The 26357-nt window shown below is 40.4% G+C and overlaps 1 long non-coding RNA gene across 4 annotated transcripts in view; it reads right to left on the bottom strand.

Moving 5' to 3' along the window:
• LOC134983737 (uncharacterized) overlaps positions 1-26357 on the bottom strand; it is a 1747570-nt gene that overhangs the window by 199971 nt on the left and 1521242 nt on the right. The gene's annotated exons all lie outside the window — the stretch shown is intronic.

Here is a 26357-nt window from a genome sequence, read left to right as displayed (position 1 = left end):
TTCCTCAAACAACCCTCAGTGTGCCCCCCACTCCCCACCAATTGTAGAATAAAGGTCCTGCTGCAGTCAGTGTTTGCTCCCCAATCTGCCCATAGCCGATTATAGCAGACGGATGGTAGTTGTACTAGTGTATTGATTATTATTTATTACTAGCTTTACAGAGAACATTTGGCCATTCACACCATTCCATTCCCCAGTGGAGCTTACACTCGATATTCCCTACCACATGTACACATTCACACTAGGGTTAATTTGGTTGGGAGCCAATTAACCTGTCAGTATATTTTTGGATGGTGGGAGAAAACTAGAGTACCTGGAGGAAACTCATGCAAGTACGGGGAGAATATACAAACTCCACACAGTGGGAATTGAACCCATGACCTCAGTGCTGTGAGGCAGTAATGCTAACCATTACACTGTCCTTTCTGCCCTTAAAACCCACACCTGGCAGGTATCTAGTCACTGATTTCAGCAAGACCAGCACTCGGACATTTTTGGCGGAAATCAGAAATTCCTTCCTGACTGATCTGTTGGCGAGTGCCCCCTGGAACCAGCTGGGACCTTGCGGCTGCCTTGGATGCCTACTGGTAAATCCGCTAACTTAATTGTCAGACCTTGTATAATGGAGTCACACTAAAGTCACTGATATATAGTCAATACAGTCACAGTCACTGAGAGGTGCAATAATGTATATTATAAGGGATGGAAGACCTGCTAATAGGGGATGGGTAATGTGTTGCAATCAGTATGTGTGTGTTTGTGTGGGAGGGCACTGATATTTAATGCAGGCCCCCAAACCTTCTAATACTTGTTATTACACCCAATTACATTAGTGTTGACTGCATTATAGTGCCTCCCCCCCTTACTGATTGTAGCAGGCTAGTAGGTCCCCCATCTGTTATAATACCCATTACTGTACCCCTTATTTAGTTTTGATTATATATAAGTGCCCCTCAGGTTGTAGCAGGCATCTCCCATACATGGTAGTACTTAAAATACAGTATAATAGCATATTGATATATCACCAGTCAGTATATGCCTCCTCCCCAGCCATGACTGTCACAGGCAGATGTTAGACACAGTACTTAAAATAACACTGTCTACCCCCCCCCCCCCCCCATCAACCCCCACTCACGCCTGATTGGAATTTGTAGTAGGTGGTGGATGTTATATAAAATGTATAAAAAACTGTAATAAAGTACACTGGAAGAACTCATGTGTTTTTTCTGTGCACATCCTGGTTCTTCTCTCTAAGCATCTTACATCATGCACATGTGTGTCATGACTGGTCACACGCACAGTACTGCAGGACTGGAGACAAAGGCATGCGCTAGAGCCAGCACCCAGCAGGTGTCTAATTACTGACAGCCTGCTGGGAGTATTCAGCCAGCTCAGCACTCCGACAATTTCAGTGAAACTCGTGGTCTGCCCGAAATGCCCTTTATACAGCCTTTCATCAGGGCCCCTGAGACCAACCTAGCCCTAAGCAGCTGCCTTGGTTGCCTTGTGGTAAATCCTTCTCTGCTCAGTGGGGATCTAATTGGCATCCCGACGTATAGGATGCCAGCGGTCAGGAGAATGGCACTGGAATCCCAACACCTGTCAGAATGCAGACACCGGAATCCTGACAGCTGGGATCCTGAACATAAGTATGTTGGTGAAGGTTAGGGTTAGGCTGTGGGAAGGGAGGGTTAGGGTTAGTAGAAGAGTTAGGCCACAAGAAGGATGGGTTAGGTTTAGTATTACTTTACTTACACACCCTTGTTGGGATTATGGCAGTCAGAATGATGGGGTCAGTATTCTGACCACCAGCATCCTAACTGCTGGCATCCCTTGCCCATCCCACACCCTGTAGCCAACTTAAAGAAAGTAAACAGTGTCTTAGTCACTGAGGAGTGTAGGAAACAAGGGGGTTATCTGTTTTTTTAAGGTGTAACATAGTGTCCACAGCACCACATAGAGAATATACAAGTAACAATAGAACATTTTATGTTAACAAATCTTAGAAACATAGATAAGCAGAATGGTCCAATGAAGGCTTGTGGGGGCGGCAGAGCAACTAGGTTCTGGGAGCACACAAAACAACATTGATCCTAATCCCACCTCCACATCTAATGTCTAGGGGAACTGCCAGGGTGGACTGGCTGTGGTGTTTTCTAACCAGACAGTGTGACATTTGACTGCTGGGAGGGGGTAAGGCATGACTTCTGGGTCTCGGCTGATCTCAATGCAGTGGTAACAGATGCACAACCTCTCACTGCAATGAGGTATCAGTGGAAGTTGTCTGGCCACTGGATGGGGGTACGTGGACTTCCTGGGACTGAAGTTGTTACAATGTGATAGCAGTGCCTCTGGCAACATTTGCTCCAGATCCCAGTGCTCTCCAACTATAGCAGGTAAGAAGATGCAACACAGAGCCCTGTTCTGCTTACCTACTGAATTTGGTGTTAAAGTCATTGAATGGGACTGGAAAAAAAGGGGCAATGAGCATTGGTAGCAACGAAAAAGGTTATAAAGAATAAGAGGAGTGGACCAAGTATAGATTCTTCAGAGATGTTAAAAGGTACTCTAGAGAAGAGCGAGAGAGCTAGCACAAAAGGGAAGAGGGTCTTGCGCATAAGTGCGTACATGGTAAGGGAGCCGAGGGAGCATACAAAGCTGGTATTCCTATTTTCTTACAAATAAATATATTTGAAAGTACTTTTGAATAGAAAAAGGCAACAATACAATTATAGTACAGTATTTTAGGGGATATATTTCCACAAGCAGAAAATTACATTGTCCTGTATAATCAGTATATTTCCACAAACAATTGTATATGAATCAACAAACAATAATATATGCTAGGGTGGACTAAGAAATAAATAAGCAATTCCCAATAAAACCGACAGTTTTGTGGCAGAACAGACAGTTTCTTAGAGGTCCAAAGTTGCAGAAATACAACTTTTATTTGCTGATTTTGTTTTTAATTTAATACTATATTTAAGTTCTGCCATCTTCATTTTATGATTGGTCTATAAATAGCAATGGGTGTGATTTAATTCTGCTCTATGGCTTGGCTGGGTTACAGTATGATAAGGGAGATGTCTATGTTGAAAAAAATCAGAGGGTGAATTTCATACAGAGCAGTTAAGGTTACATTGTGAAAATTCCATGTCAAAACTGGAATGAGGTGAATATTTTGTGGAATACTTTTGAAAATAACATAACTATTGTTCAAAGAGAGGAGCTGTGTGAAAAATGTAGACATTTATACCATATCGTGAATTAGGTAAATTTTAAGACTACCTGCAAATGTAAACATACTGTACGGAAAAAAAAAAATCACTGCTGTTTATCAGGTACCTGCTTTTAGAGCAATTCATTTGATTTTGCTTGGTAACCAATATATATGGTGAACAATGAAAACAAGTTTTCAAAACAATTATTTACCATATTGTATTAACTTTAAAAATGTTTTGTGGATGAAATTCTAGTTTTGAAATTCTTCGTAAAGTGAGTTTTCTTTCTATTACTGAATTCCATGGCAGTGGAATGGTAGAGCCGAGCACCAAGATGTAGACTAACTATCTAAATCTGTCCCCAATGCGCTCAAAGTGTTGAGTTAACAGAGCTAAACTGGAACCAAATCATTGGTTCTACACTCTACCTTAAATTTCAAATTAGTCAATGGGAAGCAGATATGTTCTTCCAGCAATAGGTTTGGAAGTAATAAATCCCCCCACCCCAGCATTGCCTCAATCCCTATAGTGATCTACAGTACATATATGGTTGCAGTAAGCAGAAAGGTTCTAGAATGAAGTGAGGAGTAATGGGGGATCCCTTTCAATAGATGGACTATGAAAATTCTGTATTCCACGTAGTAATTTAGGTTGTTATTATAATAAATCAATATAACTCCCCCCCGTATTAACTAACTAACCTCATGTCACCAAAGGGGTTTTTAACAAGTGGTTGCATTCAGTGCAATTGCTATAGCTCTGTCACTGTCTGTATCCACTCTTATGTGGGTACAAACACAATTAAGATAAAACAGTGCTTCATATGCTTAATGCCCCCACAACACCACCTTCCTGATGGCCGCCACTATCAGTCTAATTGTGATCACAGCCTCGATGTCCAAACTTTGTATACTAATATACCTCATCAGAAAGGAATTGAATCTGGTAAATATTACTTGGAAAGAGATTCTAAGATAACCCAGGGACAACGTGACTTTGTTTTGGAAGCCATTCTTTTTATTTTTAGTTAAAAGATAGTCCTAGAGCGGAAAATCAATACAGGCACTTTAGTATATAAAACCACACTATTAATAATTAATAAAATGCTGCTCTCAAAAGGTATTCTATTATACCTAAGTACCAAAATTATTTATAGATGACTCTAATAGAGAGCGCAAAAGTATATATTAAAAACAATTTATTATTCTGCACAACATATATTTATATTTAATTAAACATATATATCAGAGCTAAAGAACCACAAACCAATCAAGATAAATTTTAGCTCATATGGTATATACCATGTAGTTGATAAATAGTATATAAGAATAGATATGTTGATAAAGTTCCTTTAAATTCCTGTGGTTATAAATCCAATGATATACAAATGAAAAAAGCATTCCTAAATGTCCAAGACAAGTATTGTACTGCTGAATCCCGGTTTTTGCGTATAGTGCCTATTGTGCTGTATATATAATGCCCATTCAATGATGCCAGTATTGGTGCAATGATGCGCAATATTTCATCAAAGGAAAAGTGCCTCCTACTTCTTTAACAACGTAATTATAACACCCGTCTGCTGTGGTTAAGTATATTCTCACCATACGTACTGTTCCTATTGCCGTGTCCTATTGCACAAGGACGAAGCGGCTACAGCGGCGGTGGATGTATAGCGTTGGTGCCGGGTCCTATCGCACAAGGACCGGATGGCACTTGAAGAAGCAGCAACAAGCCGGGCTGTAAGTATCAATCGGTGAAGTGCACCTATATCAGCACTGGCAGTCTTTAGTATAGCTGGGTAAAGATGTCCTGGAAAATTGGAAAAGTGGTATTGCAGTTCCGTATCTCAGACCCTTGATGCATTTCTCCGACTTAGCTAGTGTCGGTTTCTTCAGAAGGTATGATTGTTTTTATTATATACTTTTGCACTCTCTATTAGAGTCATCAATAAATAATTATTTTTATTTTAACTCACAAATATTTTTTATTTAACAATTAATATTTTCTACAGCGCCTTAGGACGGCCATGGGGACTGGGTTTGTGCCCAGTTTCGCAAATCTTTCTATGGTCCGCTTTGAGGAGGAGTACATCTGGAGCAGCCCATGTAAAGAGAACTTGGTCCTTCGTGGATGTTTCATAGATGACTTGTTTATTATTTGGAAGGGTGGTCAACAAAGAGGACTTGATTTTGTAAATTATTTAAATGACAATAATTTGAAGCTCACTTATAATTTTGATTTTTTTTTGAGCATGCATTTCCTAGGTATCACATTCTCAATTAAAAATGATGTTATTATATCTGTAACTATATAAAACCAGTGAGATCTGGTAATTATTGACATTTTTCCAGTGATCATCACAGATCATGGGTACAGTAAATAATATCCCAAAAAAATCAAATTATACATCTTCGATGCAATTGTACCATTGACTATGAAGTTTGAATTAAGAGGGTATCCAGATCATGGGGTATATGCAATTGCGGTCGAATTCCCGAAATTGTCGAATTTTGGGAATTTTTCGCCAAAAAAAAAAAATCGACAATGCAATTCAGTACTTTCCGACAAAAAAACAGAATTTCAAAATTCGACTTTTTGAAATTCGACTTTTGACAAATTCGACTTTTTTGCAATGATACACATGCTGCAATTCGACCAAAGTCTATTCAATTCAAGTTTGGAAATTCGACAACAGTGCTTTTAGACAGTAAATTCGTCATTTTCAATCCGCCACACTTTGGAGGGTGAAACCAATAAAAAAAAATTAAAACATGTTTTTTTTTGTGTTTTTTTTTTGGTAATAGCATATCTATTTATATTAGAAGGGATTAGGTACTTGGTTTGTCTTTTTTGGAGGCACAAGTATTATTTATATATTTTTTAAAATATATATATTTTTTTTTATAGCTGGAACGGTAAAATCAAGGAAAAAAATGGCGTGGGGTCCCCCCTCCAAAGCATAACCAGCCTCGGGCTCTTCGAGCTGGTCCTGGTTCTAAAAATGCGGGGAAAAATTTGACAGGGGATCCCCCGTATTTTTAAAACCAGCACCGGGCTCTGCGCCTGATGCTGGTGCAAAAAATACGGGGGACAAAAAGAGTAGGGGTCCCCCGTATTTTATACACCAGCATCGGGCTCCACTAGCTGGACAGATAATGCCACAGCCGGGGGTCACTTTTATACAGCGCCCTGCGGCCGTGGCATTAAATATCCAACTAGTCACCCCTGGCCGGGGTACCCTGGGGGAGTGGGGACCCCTTCAATCAAGGGGTCCCCCCCCAGCCACCCAAGGGCCAGGGATAAAGCCCGAGGCTGTCCCCCCCATCCAAGGGCTGCGGATGGGAGGCTGATAGCCTTGAGAAAAATGTCTGAATATTGTTTTTTCCAGTAGTACTACAAGTCCCAGCAAGCCTCCCCCGCAAGTTGGTACTTGGAGAACCACAAGTACCAGCATGCGGGAGAAAAACGGGCCCGCTGGTACCTGTAGTACTACTGAAAAAAAATACCCAAATAAAAACAGGACACACACACCGTGACAAGTACAACTTTATTACATACTGCCGACACACACATACTTACCTATGTTGACACGAAGCAGTCGGTCCTCTTCTCCAAGTAGAATCCACGGATACCTGAAAATAAAAGATAATTATACTCACCTTCCAGCGTCCAGAGATACATCCACGTCCAGAAAATAATCCAGGTACTTGGCAAAATAACAAAACGCAAAAACCTGTGCCAGCGGACTGAAAGGGGTCCCATGTTGACACATGAGACCCCTTTCCCCGAATGCAGAGACCTCTACGTGACAGCTGTCACTGAAAGGTCTCTTCAGCCAATCAGCGAGTGCAACGTCCTTGCACTCTGCTGATTGGCTCTGCGCGTCTGAGCTCAGACAGCGCATCGCAAAGCCTCTCCATTATATTCAATGGTGGGAACTTTGCGTCAGCGGTGGGGTCACCCGCCGGTCAGCAGCTGACCGCGGGTAACCCCCCCGCTGACGGCAAAGTTCCCACCATTGAATATAATGGAGAGGCTTTGCGATGCGCTGTCACAGCACAGCACAGCCAATCAGGTGAGCGCCACGTAGTAGCGCTTCCTGATTGGCTGGAGGGACCTCAGTGACAGGAGTCACGTGGTGTCCCGGCACATTCGGGGAAAGGGGTCTCATGTGTCAATATGGGACCCCTTTCAGTCCGCAGGATCGGGTCATTGCGTTTTTTTTTTTGCCAAGTACCTGGATTATTTTCTGGATGTGGATGTATCTCTGGACGCTGGAAGGTAAGTATAATTATCTTTTATTTTCAGGTATCCATGGATTCTACTTGGAGAAGAGGACCGATTGCTTCGTGTCAACATAGGTAAGTATGTGTGTGTCGGCAGTATGTAATAAAGTTGTACTTGTCACGGTGTGTGTGTCCTGTTTTTATTTGGGTATTTTTTTTTCAGTAGTACTACAGGTACCAGCGGGCCCGTTTTTCTCCCGCATGCTGGTACATGTGGTTCTCCAAGTACCAGCTTGCGGGGGAGGCTTGCTGGGACTTGTAGTACTACTGGAAAAAACAATATTCAGACATTTTTCTCAAGGCTATCAGCCTCCCATCCGCAGCCCTTGGATGGGGGGGACAGCCTCGGGCTTCACCCCTGGCCCTTGGGTGGCTGGGGGGGGACCCCTTGATTGAAGGGGTCCCCACTCCCCCAGGGTACCCCGGCCAGGGGTGACTAGTTGTATATTTAATGCCACGGCCGCAGGGCACTGTATAAAAGTGACCCCCGGCTGTGGCATTATCTGTCCAGCTAGTGGAGCCCGATGCTGGTGTAAAAAATACGGGGGACCCCTACTCGTTTTGTCCCCCATATTTTTTGCACCAGCATCAGGCGCAGAGCCCGGTGCTGGTTTTAAAAATACGGGGGATCCGCTGTCAATTTTGACCCCGGATTTTTAAAACCAGGACCAGCTCGAAGAGCCCGAGGCTGGTTATGCTTTGGAGGGGGGACCCCATGCCATTTTTTTCCGGGTTTTTCCCATTTTTTCCCGTTTTTTTAATTTGCTGCAAAATCCGGCAAATCGGCCGTTTTTCGCCCGCGGGACTGTCGAATCCGTTTTTCATTGAATATGGTGAATTCCGGCAGCCACCTGCCAGAATTCACCTGTCGAATTGTGTCGAATTAAAAAACGGCGATAATTTGCCGCGAATCGCCGTGAATTGCATATACCCCCATCTGTTGAAAGAAGCATGGGTTTATGCAAACTCCATTCCTAGAGCTACTCTTTTGGAATCTCTAAATACAAAACCAGTTGTAAATAATGAGCTGAAGAAGGCTAAAACTAAAAACAAAAATAAACATGAGAAAAGTGTCATCAACAACATGTGTAGTGATATCAACTTTAAAGATTCGGTAAAATTTCTTTCAAAATTCAATAACAAATCCACTGCTATCAAGAGAATCATTCAGACCAACTTTGAACTTGTTAAGCAAGATCCAGTTTTAAACAAATGTTTAGCAGAAAAATCACTGGTGATATTTAGAAGAGATACAAACCTTCAAGAAATGATAGCACCAAGTTATCTCAAACTTTTAGAATGTGAAATCAAGCCTTCATGACTACCTAGGAAACCAATGGACAATTATTGTTGCAATAAACCAGTTTGTTTGACTTGTTAGTACATGAAAAATAGGTCATTAGAAGCTACCTCCACCACGAATAGAAGCATACATCAAATGAAATAGTTTATTAATTGCAATTCAGAATAACGTGTATATGTGCTACAATGCTCATGTTCATTACAGTACTTTGGAAGAATGATTAGGTCACTTAAGTCCAGATTTAGAGAACATACTGTAGACTGAACATTATAAAGAAATTGCACACTCTCGACATTTTTCTAGGGTACACAATGGAGATCCTGCGTCTTTAACCATTGTTGGTGTGGAGAAATTCACCAACACCTTGGGATGGGGGGGTGTGTGTGACAGGTTTAGGAAATTATACATTGGAGAATCCTCCTGGATTTTTAAATTGGATACTTTACATCCACAAGGTTTAAATGAAGCACTGGACTTGTTTAGATTAATTAAGTTGGGTATTTTTCTTTGTGCACACACTTGGATACATTTGTGTATATATAGTAGTAATTAGTGGCTCTACCTCAGTGTTTAAAAAAAACCCACTAAGTGTTATATCAGGGAAGATGAAGGTATGTTTTCTTTAGTGTTGTTGTGGAGATATAGTTTTTCAATTACTGTATATACAAATTCCACATCAGGGATAAGTGCAAACTATTAGGCGCACATATATATTGTAGTACAGCCGATGTAATATGATCTAAACCATGAAATATACCTTACTGGATATTATATTAAACATTGAATATTAATAGCATTATGTGCACAGGTACTCAGTGAAGCTCATTTAAATTTAAATTGTGATTACTTAGGAATATATTAGTGTCTGACAATTGTTTTTCACATGCAGGCTTTACGAATTTGTTTTATAAAGTGTTGCTTTACTAAATGTTGCTTTTATTAATCACTGAGAGACATGTATACATGTATACATTTACATAGGAAAGAAACATCCATATTAGACACATGAAATGTTCTCTAGTGATTATGTGTGGCTTATAAAGTTAACAAGTTCACCTGAACTTAATTTGATCTGCTATTTGGGTATAAATATCAAGCAGGAGGAGGAAGTGATATGTCTTGAGAAAGTCTCCAGGTTGCTGGGAGAGGAAACCGCTTAACACTTGCTCCTTTTGTCCACTTCTCCCGCTGTCGGATTTACCGCTCTCTGCTCTCCAGCTTTATCAACACTGCATACACGTGGACTTCACCTGATGGATCTCCTGCCTCTCAGTGTGGAGCAGCGTCCACTGGCTATACGGTGGTGGACAGCGTTACCTGTTAATCCAGCTCTGTACTCTACCCAGATAAATCATGGAAAGTGCAAACACACAGAGTGAAGCCAGCATTCAGCTTTTAAAAACGGCGCAGCATACCTTTTTCCAATAAGATATCACCATAAGTGCATTTTGCAAAGGAACCTGGATTACTATAACACAGGAACCAGCACAGTGGTAAATTTCTATGCATTTCTGTGACTGCAAGCAACTTTTATCCCACTAACCCCCAAATGCATGTACTTTTGAGAGCTTAAAAAATAGCTGAGTCTGTTGTACTAACCTCACTGGGACGCCAGTGAGAGAGCAATCAATTGTCTTGGGAGAGACTGTTATTTTAATGTTTATCAATTTATACTAATAAGCACTGGATAACATGTGCTACAGCACTATTCCCAGTAGCAATTGCCTATATGAGATACTAATGTACTTAAAGTTTTTAAACTTAAAGCTTGTTTACTATTTTATATGTGTAATATTGTTGTTTGTGAATCTATTTATATATTATTTGTTTATAGATTTTTTAATTGCCCTTCTCTGATTGCAGTGATTTTTTTTCTATATATCTATTGGGCCTAAAGGCCCTACCTTCTCAAACAAGGACCCAAAGAGGATCTGCCAAGTTGTACTAAAACCAGAGGTGGTGGCATCTGCTTCTACATAAATGAAGGGTTGTGGTCCGACGATACGATCCTAAGTAAATCAAGCAGCCTGCAATTGGAGATGCTCATCATCAGCTGCAACCCATTCTAACCCCCCGGGAATTTGCCTTAACAGTACTGGTGGGGGTGTATATCCCCCTGAAAAAAGCGCAAACAATTCCCCGCAACAGCTGGCCACCAGGATAATAGATACAGAACTCAAATATCTGGACTCACTGCTTACAGTACTGGGATACTTCAACAATGTCAACCTGAGCTAGAAGCTACATAAGTACAAGCAGCAAGTAAAGTGCCATACCAGGGAGGGGTGTACCCTGGACCACTGCTATACCTCCATCAAGACAGCTTACCGGTCCAAACCCTGCACAGCCCTAGGCCTGTCCGACCACTGCATAGTCCATCTGCTCCCCACATACATCCAGAAGCTGAGGACGGAAAAGCCCATGGTCAGGTCCGTCAAACGTTGGACAAGCAAAGCAAAACTAAAGCTTCAGGCCTGTTTTGAATGCACATATTGGAAGGTTTTTTAAAATTTCTGCTACCGACCTGGATGACCTGGCTGATGTGGTGAAATCCTACATCAGCTTCTGCGAGGACACCTATATGCCAACAAAAACAACAAGCCTTGGTTCAACTACTAGCTCAGAAAGCTTAGTCGGGCCAAGCAGGGGGCATACAGCAGTGGGGACAGGGTCCTGTATGACAAACAAAATCAGGCCGGCTAAAAACCGATTCTCAAACAAGCTGACTAACAACCTTTCATTCAACGACCCCACATCAGTTTGGAGAAGTATGCAAGCCATAACCAGCTAAAATAAAACCCGAAAAGCCCACTGTCATGCACCAGGAGCTGGCGGATGAGCTGAACAACTTTTACTGCAGATTTGAGAAGGATGCCTCCTGTCCCAGTCACTCCTGCTTTAAATGTTCAACAATCGTCCCGGTTCCAAAGAGCAGAGCTACAAAAGACCTAAACGACTACAGGCCAATCAGTCTAACATCTGTGGCAAAGAAAGTGTTTGAAAGACTGGTGCTGAACCACCTGAGAGAAACTACTAACACCCACCTAGACCCCTTGCAGTACACATACTGAGTGAACAGGAGTGTCGTGGATGCAGTTAACTTGGGACTGCACTACATCCTACAGCACCTAGACTGACTAAGCTCTTATGCGAGGGTCCTATTTGTCGACTTCAGTTCAGTATTGAACAAAATCATCCCCAGTATCCTGCAAGCCAAACTCCTCTCCTTATGGGTACCAGAATCAACATGCTTCTGGATCGTCGACTTCCTGATAGCAAGGAAACAGGTGGGGAAAGCTGAGTCATTCACATCTAGTGGATGCACGATCAGTATGGGGGCCCCTCAAGGATGTGTCCTCTCCCCCCTGCTCTCTCCTCTATATACCAACAACTTTACCTCAAAGAAGAATCTGCATACAGACGCGAAGTGGAACGGCTACCACAGTGGTGCTGCAGGAACAACCTTGACCTAAATCCCCTAAAAACAGTTGGGATGGTGGTGGATTTCAGAAGGAAACCCAATGCCTTGCAACCATTCATAATAGCCGACAGGGTGGTGTTGTGGGTTGACTCCTTCAAATTCCTAGGGTCAAAAATTTCCTCAGACCTCAAATGGGGACCCAACATAAGCACTGTCATAAAGAAGACCCAGCAGAGGATGGTCTTTCTGAGGCAACTCAGGAAATTCAACATCCAGCAGAAGCTACTGCTCATCTTCTACACTGCGATTGTAGAATCGGTCCTATATTTCTCGATCACAGCCTGGAAATGGAGCTTCCAATGAGAGTGACAGATGGAGGTTGCAAAGGGTGGTGAGGACAGCTGAAAATATTGTTAGGGCTGACCTCCCTCCTGTCCAGGAATCATACCAGTCAAGGGCCGGGAAGCAAGCAGAGGAAATCGTGGCAGATATGCAGCACCCAGGTCACAAACTGTTTGACCCGCTTCCATCAGGCAGACGCTACAGGTCCATTCCCGTGAAGTCGATCATATCCATTAAAAACTTCTTACCACTAGCTGTCCACCAGCTGAACAATATATAAAAAGTCTAACATGTATAATGTGTCTAATATGTCGAGTCTATTGTACAGTTGCAATGTGCAGTATGAAAACATACATGTAATGTTTGTAATTTATGCTGTGTATTCCCCCTTCATGTTGCTGCTTGATGATGCACTGTACCGTAAAAAATTCCTAGTGTACGCAAGTACATCTAGCCAATAAAGCTGATTCTGATTTCGGCCTCAGGTGAATTGCTTGACTGTGTTTACTCTCCTCATGTGCCCTTAAACATCAATTCATTTTTAGCCATATGGCGCAAGACACATGGCACAAATTACTATAGATGGGTTTTTCCAGTCTATATACAGTAGGATTAGGCTGCATTACGCACATTGTTGTACCAATTATGCATTTTTTTTGCTTATTGACTTAATGCTCTTTTCAGAGAGCAATGATTTCATCTTTAAAGTGTTCCCATGCATTAAGTTCTTATTTAATGTTTCCTTATGATGAGCCAATGCAGACATTAGACAAAGAAGTCATGGAAATCTTCAACCGTTAACCTACAGCAGGTTTTTTTTTTGTGCATCCATTGATGTATTTTCTTCCTGTAAAATGTTTTATTAGAGCTGAATATTATATATTTGTTCAGTGCCTACTGTGATTTAATGCCGCTCAAACTCATCTTTTTGTCATCTCATTGACTTCAACATCTGTCCCAAACTATTGCCTTAATAAATCTGATTAATTTAGGCTTGATATGTGTTTTTCCCAAAAATTATGTTAATGAGGGATTGATTGATTTAAAAAAACTACAATGTTTTGTGTGTTGTTTTATTATCGTCTTTATTTGAACTAGAATATTTGTTATTAGGACTTAATGAAGAACAAATCATTTCACTTTAATGTGGTATTATGAATTCATTCAAAGGGTTAACAAATTTTCTTATACCATCCTAAAACGTAGTAATGTATAAGCTTACACTGCCCCAAACATATAACTGATTATTCAAACACATTTGTTTCAGACTATAACACACTTTATTGACCTGTACACTTCACAACGGTCATGTTAGAGAGTTAAGACACTGCTGTTATACCTGCACAAATCACTCACTAATTAGCTACATGCTTAGCATTAAGCAAAAGGTCAGTGAAGTAAATAAAGTAAGTCTATGTTGAAATATTATCTAATTTTGTTTATATCATGTCAATGTTTATGAAGAAAAGGTCTGTTCTCTGAGGAGGAGATTTTGATATTTATACCAAAATGTCACCTGTGCATGAACACATTTTAAGTACAAAGAAGCATTCCTTACCTAATCCATTAAATACATTGAAGGGGAAAAACTAAGTAAAAGTCAATGACAAATTCCCATTGGAAGCTTTATAAATAATCATGAAAATAAAAGAAAATACCCATGAAAGATAACCATTATAAGCAACCATGAAAATAAGAGAAAATAAACTGTATATATTTAAATAAATAAATAGATAGATAGATAGATAGATAGATAGATAGATAGATAGATAGATAGATAGATAGACATAAATATACTATATCTGGGATGCATGTGGTACAGTATGTGACCTCAATTATTATTTATTAAGTTTCTTATATAGCGCAACAAATTAAGTTGCGCGTTACAATTGGAAACCTCATTGTTTAAAGTATATCTTATTTGTAACAGTAATGTAATAGCCGTTGCAGTGTTTCTGAGAGACAGAGTGGGACTGACCAGATACGGAAGACTCTAACACAGTTGGTCAGCTTGGCAAATGTTGCAACAGTTGAATCTACCATTGCCTATTTACAGTGAAGAATCACTGGATTCAGCTATAGACAGGCAGGCGGCACTTTCGGGATTGTCATAGCATATGAATGAGTACACGGGAGTCACCCCTTTTAATTAACGTTTTGATATTTATGAACTTTCATCAGGATCAAATAATAAATACAGAGCATCTTACTTTTATAGAACACCCTTTGAAAGTGAACAGAGCAACCCCTCAGACCACCTGATGTCACTAGCTGGTGACGCACACTCACTGGCATGCCCAGACAGTCCACTAGTCACCTAGTAACAAAAATACACCATTACCCAAAATGCAAAGTGAGAACAAACACTAAGTGCATAGCGATGGCAGGCAACAGTACATAAAATGATCCATCTAAAATGACAAATATCCCTTTCTAAAACCTAACATGCATATCATAAAGGGAAAATAACAATATTGGTAAAGAATGCAAAATACAGCACCATGTAATCTACTCCCCCAGAATCAACGCTAATCACCCAGCACTGTAAAATAGATATAATGAGGGCTACATCAAAGGTAAAAGTGCATATAAATATTACTAGACCACAAAGGGTATGCATGTGTACTTATATAGTCTATCTAATCCTCTTTGTAAGAAATGAATATTTATATTTCATTTCATCATTGATGTGGTCCTCACTATATATTTCTTACTGTGTCTAGCATTGATTCTGAGGGTTTGCCTTGCATTGAATTGTTTTTGACATTCTTTACCAAGGGTAGTGCATTATGTGACAGAGTGCCGGACCCCATAATTCAGAGATAGATGCAATACTGATGTTTGGGGCATTTAGTGATTTTTTATTTGTACTGCACATGTGTTGTGATTGATTTTTGCTGGTGGTCACAGTGAAAATTTGTATGTAGAGTGATTAACAGTATACGTTTGTGGGGGATTACAGGGGGTGACTAGTCAAAGACAGTCATGATGCAAGTACTACAGAGGCTTTCCGCAGCTAGAGACTGTGGTGTGAACATAATAGGGTCTAAGTTGCTGGAGGTCTGGGATTTCATCCAAGAATGGCCATATATGTAAATTGGCAATCATTACAGGGACAAAACCAAGTTGGTTTTGACTTGCAAATGATAGTAGTTTTAAAAATATGGTCATTCTTGCATGAAATCCCAGACCTCTGGCTACTCAGACCCTACTACAGTTACCCCTGTGTCTGTGTATGAATTTGTAATGACCCCGGTGGCTTAGTTTCCACAAATGGTTTGAGCAAGCAAAGGGTTGCTCAGATATTCAATGTTATGACCAATTTACCCACCAATGCAGGTGGGTAAATCGCTGTACACATTTCAGCTGCTGCAACATTGGAATATTTTTGCAGTACCACTGCGTACAAAGCCGCAGTTGCAAATGCATTTGCATATACCTCATAATCAACCCAAGAGCTTGTTGGTAGCCACACACCGAGTTTGGTAATGGCAATTACTTGGAATTAAAAATTTAATTTCAATTAATGATGAACCATATTATGTGACCAAACTAAACACACCTTGCTGAAAGTCGAATACTCTGTTCTGAAGTCGAAACTTACTCTTATCATTTAACAAGGACCCAATGCTGAAAGATGTCCTATTTTTTAAACATTTTATTGTCAAAGTATATTTTAAGATTGATAAATGCTGGGCATGCATGATTCACTGATTAATATAACATCCCACCACTGGGTGTATGCCTGGTTAGTAATATATTTGCTCACTGATTTGTTTTTAGCCTTGTCCATTTAGCAATCATACTGCAATTTTACAAGTTCCTAGTGGGATCCGGTCTGTAGGTCGACAGTAACTAGGTCGACACTGTCTATGTTGACTACTATTGGTCGACAGTAACTAAGTCGACAGCGTTTCTAGGTCGACAGGGTCTCTAAGTCGACATGTTCTAGGTAAACAGGTCAAAAGGTCAACATGAGTTTTTTACAATGTTTTTCTTTTTTTGAACCTTTTCATACTTAACGAACCATGTGGACTATAATTGGAACGGTAATCTGTGCCGAGCGCATGGTGAGCAAAGTGAGCCATGCGTGGGGACACAGTGCACTAATTGGGGTTCCCAGTCACTCTACGAAGAAAACAACACCCAAAAAAATAAAAAACTCATGTCGACTTTTTTACCTGTTGACCTAGACCATGTTGACCTAAAGACCCTGTCAACCTAGTTACTGTCGACCAATAGTGGTCAACCTAGACACTGTTGACCTAGTTACTATCTACCTTCCATACCACACTCGTTCCTAATGCAGGGGTATATTAAGAGAGGATGAGGCCATGTGCATTCTTCATCTGGGCTCCTCCTCTCTAGGCAGTAGCATAATGGGGCTCTGAGCACTAGGGTCATTTGGAGACCCTAGCGCTGTACCAAATTCCAGTGCGCATGCTCAAGTCTCTGGAGAAATGGTGAGGTGGATATTTTCCTACTGCACATGCACAAAACAACAAGAAAATGGCTACCACACCATTTTCCCGATGATTTGTGCAGCACTGCTATTGCTGATGTGGGAGTCGAGAGGAGTAAGTATTCAATAAATGGGTGCAGGATGTGCGATGTAGGCCCATGTGCACCACACTCATTGCACCCATTATAGATGCGCCACTGACCTAATGGTTATGACCAATTCCATGCACAGAAGTAAAGTCAGTGGATTGGAGTTACATAGTAACCTCTGCTTTATCACCTAATACTTTCTATACAGTACAGTACAGTATGTGAAATAAATGAAGTGATGAAGGGTAAAATGATGGGTCTACCTGAAGCTGTGCCAAACTGGGCTACTCTGTTGTATATCATTGTTCCTATACCAGAGTGCCAGTGATGGATGGTTGACAATATACACCAAATATGATTGCCATGAGCTTTTCAGTGGGCTAAAACTGCTTTCTAGCATATCCCATAAAGAACATAGGCCCATATGTATTAAGCTTTAAAAAGAGATAAAGTGCAGGTGGATAAAGAGTGATAAATGACCAGCCAATCAGCTTCCTAACTGCGATGTCACAGGCTGTATTTGAAAAAATGACAATTAGGAGCTGGTTGGCTGGTCATTATCCGTCTGCACTTTATCTCTTGTTAAATAATACTTAATCTAGCACTTTTTTCAGCACTTAATTATATTTATACCTACAGTACAGTATGTAAAACCTTTTAAAATTCTAATTAGTACTTCTCACCAATGTAACACTCCTAACACATAGCTTCTGCTTCTTATTTATGTAACACTTACTAACACTTTCACCTCTCACTAGTGTGATGCCTTAGGGCGATTGGCCTGTGCTGACTTGAGGTGTCCTGTGCCCTAGACTTGAACCTTAGTTTTAGGGACCCACCAGTTAAGGTGACCTGGTCATGGTTGGTGGGCCCATTATTTTTGGCAAAAAATTATGCTAAGCATCTAAGTTTTGCCCTTTGTTAGATTGTAGAGTTTATTATTATTCTGATTATCAGTGCTTACTACTATAGAGTGTGCATCTGCACTTTCTTTTTTCTCTGTGGAACTACAAGTATCAGCATCATAGAACCTCTTGTTATGTTTGGAATTAGGGTCTGCAGTCTCCCCCCCCCCCCAACATAGTAAATATCCGCATGGAAAAAAATGCATGCAATCAAATTACTGTGGTAAAAGAACCTCAGGAAACCAAATAAATTTGAGGTTTTCTGCTTATTACACATTTATATAAAAGAAGACATTATATATAATGTGACATGTACTGCAAATGGCTACCAAGCAACCATGTATGCATAATGCAATAAGCTAACAGATATGTCCATCATGATGGATAATACTAAAGCCTCCTCACTATTGGAACATCATTGCAGGGTCACTGCCACTGCGGCCCCCTCCCCCAACTGGAACTTAATTGTCGGGTATCCACCACCATGACCTCCACCCTCCTGCTGGAACATAATTGCTGGGTATCTGTAGCAGCTCCCCCCAACTTGCCAGCACCTTATTGCAGGGGCTGCCCGGCTGCAGAGGTCTCACTGCAGCAGCAGCCCCCTTCTGCTGCACAAGCTGCCATATACACAGCAGCTTGTGAAGAGATTTGGGGGCTGTTCGCCATCTCAGGATGGCGAACAATTACTCTTTCAACCTCTGAAAATAAAGCATTTTCAGAGCTTGATGAATGTCACAGGTTTTACATCCCCTGAGGAGTGTAGAAATTATGACAAATAAAGGATGATAAATATGCCCCTAAGTAAACTATGGAGGGTGGTCTTCTTTTCAGTAGTCAGGGGACATGGTTGCTGGGATACTATCTAAACCTTCACCATTAGTGGTGGAGAAACTATCACATTTCCAGTCCACACAATTATCTAATTAACTTCATAACACCCTAAGGTATAAAAGGGGATGCAGTGCATACTCTTTTTTGGGCAAAGGTGATCAAGCTACTTCCTGGGGAAATAAGCATCCAGTCAAGAGGTTCCAGTCTGTGCAGCGACCGGACTTCAGCACAACTTCTGGTATTTATGAGGGGTTTTATTCCAGAACTTGTTGTCTGGTAAATACACATATGTGATTTATATACTGCATGGTTTGAAACTCCACCTTGTTGCTAACATGCTATTGGATTGAAATCTACCTTGAAATGTTATGTGAAATTACATGTGCACTGTACTAAATGTGTTGCTAATTGGACTCTCATTGTGGTACAATCCCCTGTCTACCCTGCACTGGATTTTACTAACAGGGTTAACGGAGGTAGGGACTTCCACAACAGCAGATCCAATCTTTTTCACTTTCTTCTTTCAGAATCATATTTGCGTCCCCGTGCTCTCACTCTCACATTATTTTTTTAATGTAAGCAGAGATGTAGAAGCAGCAGTTTATGAATCATATCATTTCTGATACCTGTTGTTTCCCTTATCCTATATTAAAATGTAACCTACAATCAATTAGTGTGCTTGCACAGCCTGATATCATATTGCTTAGGACTTTATTAGTTGATTACAGCTACTTACCTCAACTGTTTATCATGTAATGTACACATATTATTGATTCTGCTGACGAGAGGCCATATCACACAGTATAGGGATATCTATCAAGATCATATTATAATGGGGAACAGTATGATCAGTGTACATATATGACATGATTAGTACAGTTCATGATTGCTTTGCATAAGGGTCTGTGGATGAAAAATATCGACATATCTTAGTAAGCAGTCTCCTACATAATATGGATATATCAACAACAAAGTTAGTGGTAGGTGGTATGTCCTTAAGAAATATTATAGGGACCTAGACCAGAAATTAAAAGCAAGGACATCTAGGGTAATATTCTCTGAAATATTACCTGTGCCATGCGATAGTCCAGGGAGGCAAAGGGAGATTAGGGAGGCAAATGTGTGGCTCAGGGACTGGTGCAGTAAAGAGGGGTTTGTGTTATTAGAACACTGGGCGGACTTCTCAGTAAGGTGCCATCTTTCTTGTTGCGCTGAATTTCACCTGAATGAAGAGGGGGCAGCGATACTGGGGGGAAGGATGGTTAAAAGGTCGGAGGAGATTTTAAACTAGGTGCTTGGGTCGGAGGGACAAGAAAGAAGTAATTGGACAACTAGAGATAGTAGAAAAATGGGATGTATAACGTATAACATATAATGGGGTGGAAAGGAGGGAAGGAGATAAATAGACAGCGATGGTAAATTAAGGAAAACGTAAGTTCTTAAGGAAACGTTGTCTACAACAAAACTTGCAGATCAGGGAAGTACTAAACTTAAGTGTATGCTTGCAAATGCAAGAAGTTTAACAAGTAAAATGGTGGAATTAAGAACAACTGCACTTAATGACCAATATGATATCACAGGCATTACAGAGACATGGTGGAATGATTCTCACGACTGGACGGCAAACATGGAGGGGTACACCCTCTTCAGGAGAGGTAGGACTAATAAAAAAGGAGGGGGTGTTTGTCTTTATGTTAAGCCATTCTTAAAACCATACGTAAAGGAGGTCATTTATGAGGGGACTGGAGATAACGTGGAGTCATTATGGGTTGAGATCTCGAGTGGGGGTAAAGATACAAAAAAGCTTTTAATAGGGACATGCTACATACCACCAGATATTAGTGTGTCTGATGAATTACAACTCTTGCAGCAAATCAAAAAAGCTGCAGGAATGAGGGAGGTCATTGTCATTTGGGACTTTACATAAATTGGAACACCAAAACAGTAAATACATCTAGGGTACACAGGTTCTTAAACATTCTAAAAGATCATTACTTGTTTCAAGTAATTGAGGAACAAACTAGACATAGGACTATACTGGACCTAGTAATAACTAATAATGCAGAGATAATATCAAATACCAAAGTAAGGGGGACTTTGGGAAATAGCAATCATAATATGATCACATTCGATATCAGCTTTCAAAGACAACACTATAAGGGTCTAACTAATACTGTTAACTTTAGAAAAGCTACTGTAATTTCGACATGCTGAAGCAATCAATGAAGGACATCAATTAGGAAATTGTGTTTCATGGTAAGAATACGGCTGAAATGTGGGATGTTTTTACAACTGTGCTCAATAAGTACACTCATTTGTTAATTAAGAGATAAATAAATCTTCTGGACCAAATAGTCTACACCCCAGGGTTCTCATGGAACTTAACTCAGAGCTATCGAGGCCCCTATATTTGATTACCAATGAATCAATTACATCAGGGATGATACGGAAGAACTGGCGTATAGCAGAGCTAGTCCCAATATTTAAAAGGGGAATTAAAACTCATCCTGGCAACTATAGGCTGGTAAGTTTGACATCTATAGTTCAGAAAATACTGTAAGGTATATTAAGGGATAGTATACTAGAGTACTTGGATATCTCCAAGGTTATTAAAAGGAATCAACATGGTTTTGTGAAGGACAGGTCATTTCAAACTAACTTAATAAGCTTCTATGAGAAAGTGAGCGAAAATATTGCTCAGGGAAAAGCAGTGGATGTGGTCTTTTTGGACTTTGCCAAGGCATTTGGCAAAGTGCCACATAAGAGACTAATTTTCAAATTGAGAGAGCTTGGGGTAGGAAACACTATTTGTACTTGGGTAAGTAATTGGCTGTACAACAGAAAACAGTGAGTGGTGACTAATGGGATATTCTCTGAATGGCCCTCAGTGCTTGGGGGAATACCGCAGGGTCAGTACTTGGGCCATTGCTCTTTAACATATTCATTAATGACCTAGGAGTGGGCATAGAAAGCACAGTGTCAATTTTCACAGATGATATTAAACTGTGTTGAGTAATAAATACAGACAAGGATGTTGAGTCTCTATGGAATGATTTAGCCAGGCTGGAGGTCTGGGCAGACAAATGGAGAATGAAGTTCAATATAGAAAAATATAAAGTTATGCACTTTGGTACTAAGAACAATTGGGCAGCCTATAAATGAAATGGGGAAAATGTAGGGATGACGGCAGTTGAAAAGGATTTGGATGTGCTCATCAATAATAGACATAGTAGCAATACACAGTGTCAAAATGCAGTAACAAAAGCAAATAAGGTGTTAGCATGCATAAAACGGGGAATGGAGACTAGGGATAAGAGTGTAATCCTGCCACTTTATAAGTCATTGGTACGGCCGCACCTGGAATATTGTGTACAGTTCTGGGCTCCGCACTATAAAAATGTTATCTTGGAACTCGAAAGGGTACAGAGGTGAGAAACCAAACTGGTTAAGGGGTTAGAGGCACTGAATTATGAGGAAAGACTTACAAGGTTAGATATGTTTACACTGGAAAAGAGGCAGCTGAGAGGGGACACTATAAATATTTCTAAATACATTAGGGGACAATACAAGGACTTATCAGATGATCTGTTTATCAAAAAAAGCTACACAGGACACGAGGACACCACCTGAGGTTAGAAGAAAAAAAAATCATACCCAACGGAGGAAAGGGTTCTTCACAGTAAGAGCAGTAAGGATTTAAAATTCTCTACCAGAAGAGGTAGTTATGGTGGACTCACTATATAAGTTTAAAAATGGATTAGATATATTCCTAACTGAAATAAATATCCAAGGTTACAGCAGCTAAATGATATATAATTTTATAATACAGGTTGAACTCAGTGGACATTTTGTCTTTTTTCAACCTCACCAACTGCAGTATGTAACTATGTAATTATTTCACTAAGAGACTCTGCTGGGTAGATATAGAGACATATGTTCAAACTGCGTTTAATAAGGAATGTGATTTTTGTTGTACACATGCCTATTATGTTTTTCTCTGAACATGCAAAAACATTTCTAATTATGGGGCTAATTCAGACCTGATTGCTGCTGTGTGTTTTCGCACAGTGGGTGATCAGGTCTGAACTGCGCATGCATATGCACCACAATGCACAGGAGGGATGGACCGCAGCAATGGGGATCACCGGGCAGCGATGGGATGGTGCAAAATTTCTGAACGCACCAGCGATCGCAAGGAGAATGACAGGAAGAGGGCATTTGTGGGTGGCAACTGACCGTTTTAAAGGAGTGTCCGGAAAAATGCAGGAGGGACCAGGTGTTTCGAGGGAGGGTTTCTATCAGCTCCAGCCCCGATCATCGCAGTGGAAGAGTAAGTCCTGGGCTGCGCGGACACTGCACAGAATTAGTTTGTGCAGCTCTGCTAAAATTCCGAATGCACATTTGAACAGCGAATTACCCCTCCCCCTATAAGCGGTGACTACCTGATCTCAAGGATACAAAAAATGCATCCTAGCGATCAGGTCTGAATTACCCCCTATATCATGTTTTGTACCACTACCAGAAGATTAATGCTGGAAGAATTAACAAAAAAAAATCAGATATTTTATTATAAACAGATGAAATACTTTACAAAGTTTTGGTAGTCTATAGTACAAATCATATTTTTGCCAATCACATTGCATCTGCAATATGCAATGCTATCTTTTAACTGAACAGATTTCTCTTCTTCCACTGATACAGTTCAACCAGTGGTTCAAAGGATAGTTCACTATGCAGAATACTACCCATTTAGACATTATCATACTACCCATTTAGACATCGGTTGATATGTAGTGTTTAGCTGTTTAATTAATTTTTATTAATTTTGTGTTCACTTTTGTAAATTTGTAGTACCTTATACTGGTCTCTAGGATCTATGACATCATGTTTTAATGACCTATAATAAAAGTTATATTTTAACATACACATTATTTGTATAAAGAGTGCCCCAGAAAAATTGTAATCTTTCCTCCATCCAATTTAAAACATTGTGATCTATGACTTGTGGGATCATCACTAGCTTTGAGTTATCACTAGGATTCACTGAAGAGTTTAATAGATTATACATTGTTATAGAGTTGTTTTCTTTTTTTAAATGTCTTTATTGCACTTTAAATTAAAAAACAGTTTTTTTTCAAAATCACATAATATTTTTTCAATACACATTTTCACATATTGCATGTTATATTTTAACTTGTCATCGCACTTACATAGTGGCTTACAATGTGAGCTTATACCATTCCTTTCATGGAAGTTAAATTAAAAGCATAGTTATTTCATATTGCTTCAATCTGAGTTTATAATCCCGATACCAAAATCTCATTCTATGACTCCCTAACTTCACCTTGGCAGGAACCCAAACCAACACATATCTGAATAGGCTGAATTTTCTATATCTATATACAGTATGAGTTCCAATTTATAGAGGAACATGGTGTTTCTCTAGTCCCCCCCTTCCTCGTTCCATATTATTTCAGTAAAACATTTTTTAATTCTCTCCTGGATAAGAGGTGACAGGGTCTTCATAAAATTTCCCCATGTCTCAAAGAACTTTCTTGTTTTTCTCCCTTTATTGCCTGTTGCCTCTATCCAATCCATCCTAAAGATGTTATACATTTTCTCCAAAAACAAGGCCAGTTATGGAACCAATAGACTAGTCCACATTTGTAGTATTGCTGTTGTTATATAGTTAATTGCAGTAATAAATGTACATACAGTATGGGTAGTGGTTAAAATACCGCCAGTTGGGATTCGGTGGCTGCAATACCAATACCAGTATCCCAAGAGGGGGTGAAATACTGGTGCCGGAATACCGGCAACACAGGCTATTCTCCTTCTGTAGGTGTCCACAACACCCATAAAGGGAGAATAGAACCTGTGGCAAGTGCAGCAAGCTACCGTGCCCGCAACGTAGCGAGTGCAGCAAGCCAGCACTGGGCTTTCTATCGCTCACCCCTCTGTCAGGATCATGACAGCTGGCATACTGTCCACTTGCAACTCATATCCCTACAGTATAAGTGGTACAAATTTCCCCAATCTTATTTTAGATGTATGCAAATACAGTAGATGTATGCAAAACATACAAATTATATATATATATATATATATATATATATTTTTTTTTTTTATAGAAATGTACATTACAGTATATATGAATTTGGCACTAGTATAATATCAAAACTCTATTGCACAATACATTTGCAAGTTCCAAAGTAAAGCTTTGCATCACTTCCCTGGTGGACATGTGGTTTTTTTAAACTTTAAAAAAATTTTTTTTTTAAGACAAAGGGGTAAATTTACTAAGCTCCCGATTTTGACCGAGATGCCGTTTTTTCATCAAAGTGTCATCTCGGTAATTTACTAAGCAATAATCACGGCAGTGATGAGGGCATTCGTAATATTTTGAAGTCCTAGGAAAAAAATCACGAATGAATACACCATCGGTCAAAACGCGGCTGTTTAAGTATGAATCTCGGTCATTTACTAAGAAGTGCAAAGCAAAAAAAAACAAACACTGCCGTGAAAAATTACAACTCGTAAAAAAGTGCTAAAAAAAAACAGACCTTTTTTTTTTATTCGTGATTGGATAGGCATGCACGGATCCATGAGATCCGTGCATGTATATCAGTGGGAAGGGGTGGGAAAGTGCTTATTTTTTCAAAAAAAATTGCGTGGGGTCCCCCCTCCTAAGCATAACCAGCCTCGGGCTCTTTGAGCCGATCCTGGTTGCCGAAATATGGGAAAAAAATTGACAGGGGTTCCCCCATATTTAAGCAACCAGCATCGGGCTCTGCGCCTGGTCCTGGTTCCAAAAATACGGGGGACAAAAAGAGTAGGGGTCCCCCGTATTTTTAAAACCAGCACCGGGCTCCACTAGCTGGACAGATAATGCCACAGCCGGGGGTCACTTTTATATAGTGCCCTGCGGCCGTAGCATCAAAAATCCAACTAGTCACCCCTGGCCGGGGTACCCTGGGGGAGTGGTGACCCCTTCAATCAAGGGGTCCCCCCCCCAGCCACCCAAGGGCCAGGGGTGAAGCCCGAGGCTGTCCCCCCCATCCAATGGGCTGCGGATGGGGGGGCTGATAGCCTTTGTTGTAAAAGAAAAGATATTGTTTTTAGTAGCAGTACTACAAGTCCCAGCAAGCCTCCCCCGCATGCTGGTACTTGGAGAACCACAAGTACCAGCATGCGGCGGAAAAACGGGCCCGCTGGTACCTGTAGTACTACTACTAAAAAAATACCCAAAAAAACACAAGACACACACACCGTGAAAGTATAATTTTATTACATACATACACACATACATACATACTTACCTTATGTTCCCACGCAGGTCGGTCCTCTTCTCCAGTAGAATCCAAGGGGTACCTGTTGAAGAAATTATACTCACGAGATCCAGGGGTCCAGGGTCCTCGGGGAATCCAGGTGTAATCCACGTACTTGAAAAAAATAACAAAACGGACACCCGAGCCACGCACTAAAAGGGGACCC

This window comes from Pseudophryne corroboree, chromosome 1 (genome assembly GCF_028390025.1).
Source record: "Pseudophryne corroboree isolate aPseCor3 chromosome 1, aPseCor3.hap2, whole genome shotgun sequence".
Taxonomy (NCBI): domain Eukaryota; kingdom Metazoa; phylum Chordata; class Amphibia; order Anura; family Myobatrachidae; genus Pseudophryne; species Pseudophryne corroboree.
The sequence above is the reverse complement of the archived record's forward strand: the minus strand, read 5'-3'. Positions and strand labels throughout refer to the sequence as shown.